Genomic DNA, 7,067 nt, shown 5'->3' with positions numbered 1-7,067 from the left:
TCAAATCAACTTGTTGATTCCTGAAACTCACTTTCGCATCATTTTTAAGTGGGAATCGTTTCAGTAAAGTAAAGGAGTCTAAGATATCTAGGGATCCAGAAACCTATCCAAAACCTCTCCAAAAATGAATTAAATGTCTTCTGTCTCGTATAAAGCATATAAATTTGCCCCTTATGATGGTTTAAGATAAAACATTGACATAGAAAAATAATGCAAAACATTGAGACATGCTGTGGTACACACATGTAAATATGCGATCATTCATTGTTATGCTAACAATGTTCCTGTACTAACAACTAGTCCTGTCAGTTAACCCCCAATGCAAGAGGTGTCTCTTACGACCAATGTGAATATAGCAATATCAAAAATATGACACTATTTAAATAGTCAAAATGTTATAAGCAGTATTATGCACATCTTTGTATGTATTCTGGCTCGAGTTCATGATTTTTCCAAATCGTCTGACCACCCCTCCAAACCTATTTGCTTTAGCCATGCTTAGAAGTTGGCAGAATTAGTAAAAATATTCCAAAAAAAAAAAAAAAATTACAATTACAATCGTTACAATTACAATCTTTACATGCAAAACCATTGGTAAGATTGTATATGTATTCCATATTTAGTTACAGATATTGATAGTAGAATTATATGGCATAATTACACAAGAATTCCTCTTTTTTATTCAGTGAACAGCATGACTGTATTGACATACATTTGGGCTATTACCAGCTTCATCTTGTTGCTATGGTGGAATACGAATGTATTGTGGTGAATTTTTTTTATAATTAACTCCCAAATAAGCGCTATTGTCCAGTATATCATGTTTTGGGAGGGGGGGGGGTGAACTACACAACAATGGTGGCACTATGATATTTGTTGTGTATTGTCTACTAATAAAGCTAGAACACAGAATTTTTCCATTTCCTGTCATTGTTTGGTTGCAGGAGCACTGAATGTCTGAGCTGAACAATCTCAGGACGCCAGCGTTCTGGCCACTAGGGGGCTTGAGCAAAGGGGTTAATTGAAACAATGATAAATGGTTGAGCATGTTGGCCTGTATCGGAACAGAGAGATACTTTGGGAACAACAAAAACTGGGAGTTATAAGTGCCACATCTTGCAGCAACTTTTATTACTTTTGTAATAAAAAAAGTGTAAGTGTAATGCCCAGTTTTATTAACTTCAGTACATTGAGTGTTTCACTCAACACTCCAACATCTGTTATTACGATAAACAGATTGTACAGGCAGTATAGAAGATTCAAGCAGTTTTTAAATAATGTTTTGTTGACTATGAAACTCTGAAACCAGTACATTATAAGAATTATAATTAAATGTTTTATGTTTCTTTTTTTAAATCTTAGAAACAATAATCTTTAATAAAGATAAATCGACCACACATGTACAACACAATGAACTGGAAAATGAACTGCTGTTTTTAGCCTTAGAAAATAAAGATGAGTAATGTGTACTAATGTTTTTTTTTTTTTTTTTTAAACTTTAAAGCTTTGCAAACATTCATGCATTCAGTACTAACACATATAAACGAAGCGATATAGGAGACTAAACATTTGCTGCTAAGCATTTCATTTCTAAATAAAGAAATTAATATTTTAGCATGAATCCTAGATACTAGTTTGGCTAGAGTGGTTACAATTGATTCACTGGTCGTGATGATATTTTATCTTTTTTAAGTTACTTGTATAAAAGATAAATTCATGAACCTCTTACCATTCAGTCCCAAGAAATGTCTTTTACAGCACCTCTCCTCTGGCTAAAGCATCAGACCTCTTCAACAGCTTCTAATCTGGAAGCTGTTTGCAAATGTAACTTCCTGGTACAATACAAAAATTGTGACCCTACCCTATAACAGTAACTATTTGGAATGGTATTCTTTTGTTCTTATATTGTCCATAGCTTTAAAAGGCATTGGATTTATCAATAAATTATACAGTGTGTGCCTATATTGACATGTTTATCATTTGTTAAGAAATTATTTTGTTATGCAATTGTTGACTCAAGTGCACTCAAGCATAAAGTGCTTCCATTTCACATGGCAAAAAGGCTTGTTAATATTGTTGTCTTCTTTCAGTGAATATAATGTATATTCTGACATGTGTGTTATATTTCCGGTATGGGCTGCAATTTCTCACAATATATTTTATATATGCTTTCTGAGATGTAGAGCATTTATATTCAAACTATAATTTCTCTATCTTTAAGCAAAAAAAAGAGAAAGAAAATCATTGAGAACCGCAATGTATCCTGCAAAACATTATCTTAAAATGCATCCATTATAGACAGAAAAAAATCAACTTAATTCCTGTACTTTTTTAATTAAACTTCAATAAATGCGACAACCTGATGACAATCCGTAGTTTGACTGAGCCAAGCGCTACACAGGTGAAAATATACTCACTGTATCCAGTCTGTCCGTCTCCACTGCACACTGACCCCCAAGCTGCAGAACAGAAGTACAAACCCACACAAAAGAGGAAGTGCTCATGTGCGGCTTTTCCAGAAACGTGCCCAGCACATCAGGCCGTGAATATTTTTAATTAACCGCGATAGGAAATGAGTGGCCACACACAATATGCCCACCGTCCTCTGAAACTCAACCTCATTTTCTCTGTCATGATACAGTAAAATTTCCACGCTGAAATACAGAGTCTGTATTACAAATGCTCCTTTGTTATCAAGCTACCTTGACGTCACATAATTTGTGTTTACACTAGAAGTATAATAAGGAACTATGCACGGCAAAACACAGTCAGCCTACAAATATTCAAATAAGGTGACAGAAAATATGAGCACCTCCACACAGACACAAATAATACTCTCAATCAATTGGACATCTACTGTTGCTATGGAAGCACTGGACAATGGCACTTAACACATAAAGTGAAACCCTACAACCTATGCTTAAATACCTCAATGTGCCAGTTTTGAAGTTACTCTGCACTCTCAGCCCCCCAAAAAATGGATTGTTTGCCGCAAATATGTGGCTTGCTGCTATTAAACGGAACATTTTTGCCACATAATATTGCTGAAAGTTTGCCAATACTGGCCAATCACCAAAAACCTTTGGCAACAATGCAAATTGTTTCCCAAAAGTTTATCTGCCAGTAACGGTACAACTTCAGCAAACCTCTGCCAGTAATGTATATTTGAAATTAGGAAAACCGTCTAGCAGATGTGATTTCCCGTGAACAATTCTATCTGAAGCTATTTTGCTTATGTAGTAGTAGTTGTAGTTAACCTCTGTTATTTAGGGAACGAAAAGCTGAAACTTACATAATAAAATTTAAGAATTTTAAGAACACGTGCCGTACACACAGAATGTAGAAAAACAAAACACAATCACATTCCAGTAAATTAACATTAACACACAATGCTCAATAATAGCATCGTTTTGTTTAATAATATGTTTAGTTCACAGTCAGTATTGGTTGCTGGTGTTCGGCATTCAGAGTTACGACTTGCTAGGCTTGACATGGGCCATGACAATTTATGGTCTTGTTATGATTATTATTATTATTATTTTTCTGTTGCCAAATGAAAATGGCTGTCGATGCTAACTAATATTCTTATCGCTGGAAATGGAAAAGAGAAGTTGATTTGTAATTTTTCAAATGCAATTGTACTGTATTTATCCATTTCATCTTGTAATTTTACTGTATTTATCCATTTCATCTTGCAACTTTACTGTATTTTCAGCATTGAAGAGGCCACCCTGTTGAGGCCCGTTTTATGTGTGTGAGAGTGAGCTTATGTAGTGATTATATAAAAAAAAGCAAGTAAAGCAGAAATTATTGAGGGGATACATAACATCCACGTTTTCATGGTTTTCGAGACCCCAGTGATGCCTCCTGTCATTCGATAAATGAATAATTAAAAAATGTACAGTAACTCACTTCTAAAGCATTGGCGATGTTAAGCTCTTGGAGGTGCATATGATTGCTTATTCATGGCATGCATGGCTATTTCTGACATAATGTTGCCTTATGAGCGTAAATCCTCCTCCAAGTGACATTTAAAAATGTTTAGTTAAGAATTAACTACTAACTACTGTGGTTTGAACCAAAACCAGCATATACTGTGCCTTGAGTACCAAATTTGGGGACCACTGCTCGAGAATGTAGATTAATGATTGAAGAGGCTTTATGGGCTGAATGGCCCATTCTCATTATTGTAGATACTTAAATTCTTCACTTGCCATTTGAATCGTTTCCAATCAATAAAGGGTTTGAATTCTTAAAATTCACATCACATTCAGTGTAAACAAAACAAAGTTATGAGTTCTGAACAACTACGATTCCCAGCACATACGTATCTGAGTTGTACAGTCCAGATCTACCATACTTATAAACACAGTGTGTTAGATGTCACCAGCCACACTGGACAGTTCAAGGAAGAGGTGCCCACGCTCGGTCTTGGGGACATCCCTGGACTGAGGGTAGACAACACTGGTTTAAGGCAACAGGAAATGACCCCTACCATGTGACCATGACAGGGTTGCTGCTGGATTCTGTCGCCAGTTCCGCAATAGGGCATGAATAACATAAATACGAACATAACGTTATTAACCTTCGATAAACATTGGAGCGTGAAATTAAAATAATAATTTTAATTTCCAAAAAAAGAGGTGTCAAATTATTGGCAGCCCTGTTTTCATTACTCTGTAAACCCTTTGTAAACTTTGTAAAGTCTTCACTAATAAGATCAGTGAACATACTGGGTAGCATCCTTGACTATTCCTACACACAAAATATTTCACGATTCTTGAGATCCTCCCATCTGTAGACTGCTCTCTTCAATTTAAACCATGCATTTTCTGTTGTGTTCAGTGTGGCGTCTGACGTGGCCACTCAAGCAAAAATGGTAATTTTGGGATGTGAATTTTTTGGTTGTATTTTGGAAAGGATTGGTCCTTGCTGACATTTATTATTCTACCGACTTTAACAAGAGCACTAGGGCCAGTACATGCAAAACAATCCCACAGGCTGCTGGATGGCTCATTTGTTTGAGACGCCATTTTGTGGTGCATGGATGTGCCTCACAGCCTTGGACTGAATCCAGAGCACGCCATTGCCTCGACTGAGGCTGATAGCTCCATAGGGCAGCTGATTGGATTGGCCAGGGTGTGAGAGGGTTCCGTCACCTACTGCGTTTCATAACTCTCTAGAAATCCCCCCCCACCCCCCCCCCCCGGGGGTCAATTGAGCTCCTGTGGGGTACAAGCTAAAGCCCCGTATGAAAGGAAGGTCCCTCTGCCAACTCCATTCTGTGCGAGCTTGTCCATGGTCTGCAGAAGGATGTAAATTTACACAGGTTATACACAGCAGTTGGGAAGGCATATTTCCAGGAGATAAGGGTGGGAGAGGGGGGGAGGAGGGAGGATGGGGGGCATAAAAGTCATCTGGAAAGACAAGTAGACAAAATAAACTGTGGGACTGTCTCGCAACCTTTTAATCCCGCCAACACTTGTGGCCTGGAAGAACAAACGGACAGGAAATGGGCTGGTTTCGTGTCATAAAAATCTCCCACACGCTCCCCTTGGAACTGGGCTGACCAAGAAGGCATTGTACGTATGTGCATGCAAATAACCGGGCGTGATACGATAAACGTGGCGGACTGTGAATGACATGAACTGAAATGCAGGAGATGTTGTGACGTCATCGACATGCAGGCACACTGACCTGTTTTCAGAACTCTGCGTTTCCCTCAAGTTATAAACAAATCCCAAGCCTCGGGTGCCGGGGGCCCAAGGGAACGTAGCCAGCGTCCGGGGCCCCGCGGCGCAAGCATACGACTCAGCACCAAGCTGTGTGTGCTATGCAAACGCTGGGTACACAATGTAAGCCGGGGCGAAGAATGCGCCCACTCGAAGCTGTGCGACCCGGTCGCACCCACCGGTCGATAACAAGTTCGTTTCCTTACGTCCCGAATAAGCAGCGGGGCTCGCGCAAGAACACCACTGTAATATTTGGACGTTCCAAATTGGAGTTGGAATTGGAGATACGCAGCCATGTTTTTGGCACCGTATTTGAAAAAAAAAAAAAAGTGTATATATACACTCCTGGCCAAAAAAAATGGGAAAATATTTAGCTTTTAATGATCTCAACAACAAATCATTGATCATAAAATTAGCAAGATTTAAACCATTGCACTCCTGAGACCTCCTGTGCCACCATTTGCTCGTTTACTTTTGCCGCAGTGAACTGTTTGGGGAAAAGCTAGAAACAAGGAAATTCACTTACACAGTAGACAAATTAACATAATGTCAAATAAAAGAGTCATGTTTTGTATTTGGTTGCGCATCATTTGCATGCCTGACTTCCTGATGTCTGTGACCTATCAACATCATCAGAGTCTGGATATCTTATTTTCAGGTTGTCCTACAAGCGATACAACAACTCTTTGCATTAAATGGATCTCTATGGGAATTGGGGTTTAGATTCAGCTGGTAATTATGCTGATACAGTATGGAACACATTTGTTGGCTAAATGGCTTTAAGTCATCAAGGGTCCAAGGTATCAAATGAGCCTCAAACCACCGTGCTGCTGCCAGATATGCAGTAGATTCTACAAGCATTGTTTCTCCTGAATATTTTTTCCATTGAGCTCAACAGGAAAATTAATCTACATATATATGTATATAAATGAGCAAACTTTAAAGTATTTTTTAATATTTTATTTATTTGAGAAAAGATGACAGAAAGTGCAGTCCAACAGGGTTATCACAAACAAACAGAAAGTTGTAATACGTATATCCAATAGTTCTTTTCTTTTTCACAGAAACTACAACACAATCTATTAAAATATATCTCATTTCTTATTATCACCTAAAGCCTCAGTGCTGAGTTCTTAATTTTTTTCAAGTGGTTCTGAAGACGTGTGAATACATATAACCTGAAATACTTGATATAGTCTAAAAAAGGAAGTTAAATATTTTTTAACCTCTTCTGTTTCACCCTTCTTTAACACAAGCCTGAAAATGGCATACCCAAAATAAAATGATAACTATTCTTGAACCCTTTTGACTACATGCATAATACTGGTCTCTTCT

At 37.8% G+C, this 7,067-nt stretch overlaps 1 protein-coding gene across 1 annotated transcript in view; it reads right to left on the bottom strand.

The window, feature by feature from the left end:
- The window catches only part of LOC135247989 (uncharacterized), a 107,820-nt gene that overhangs the window by 78,079 nt on the left and 22,674 nt on the right, over positions 1-7,067 (bottom strand). The gene's annotated exons all lie outside the window — the stretch shown is intronic.

This window comes from Anguilla rostrata, chromosome 1 (assembly GCF_018555375.3).
Source record: "Anguilla rostrata isolate EN2019 chromosome 1, ASM1855537v3, whole genome shotgun sequence".
Lineage (NCBI taxonomy): Eukaryota > Metazoa > Chordata > Actinopteri > Anguilliformes > Anguillidae > Anguilla > Anguilla rostrata.
Note: the sequence above shows the minus strand (reverse complement) of the source record. Positions and strands in the feature narration are given on the sequence as shown.